Genomic DNA, 286 nt, shown 5'->3' with positions numbered 1-286 from the left:
TCCAATCCCAAAGAAAGGCAATGCCAAAGAATGCCCTCAAACTACCGCACAATTGCACTCATCTCACATGCTGGTAAAAGTAACGCTCAAAATTCTCCAAGCCAGGGTTCAGCAATGAACGGAATTTCCAGATGTTCAAGCTGGTTTTAGAAAAGCAGAGGAACCAGAGATCAAACTGCCAACATCGCTGGATCATCAAAAAAGCAAGAGAGTTCCAGAAAAACATCTATTTCTGCTTTATTGACTATGCCAAAGCCTTTGACTGTGTGGATCACAATAAACTGTG

The sequence above is a fragment of the Bos indicus x Bos taurus genome, chromosome X (assembly GCF_003369695.1).
Source record: "Bos indicus x Bos taurus breed Angus x Brahman F1 hybrid chromosome X, Bos_hybrid_MaternalHap_v2.0, whole genome shotgun sequence".
In the NCBI taxonomy this organism is placed as follows: Eukaryota; Metazoa; Chordata; class Mammalia; order Artiodactyla; family Bovidae; genus Bos; species Bos indicus x Bos taurus.
The sequence above is the reverse complement of the archived record's forward strand: the minus strand, read 5'-3'. Positions refer to the sequence as shown.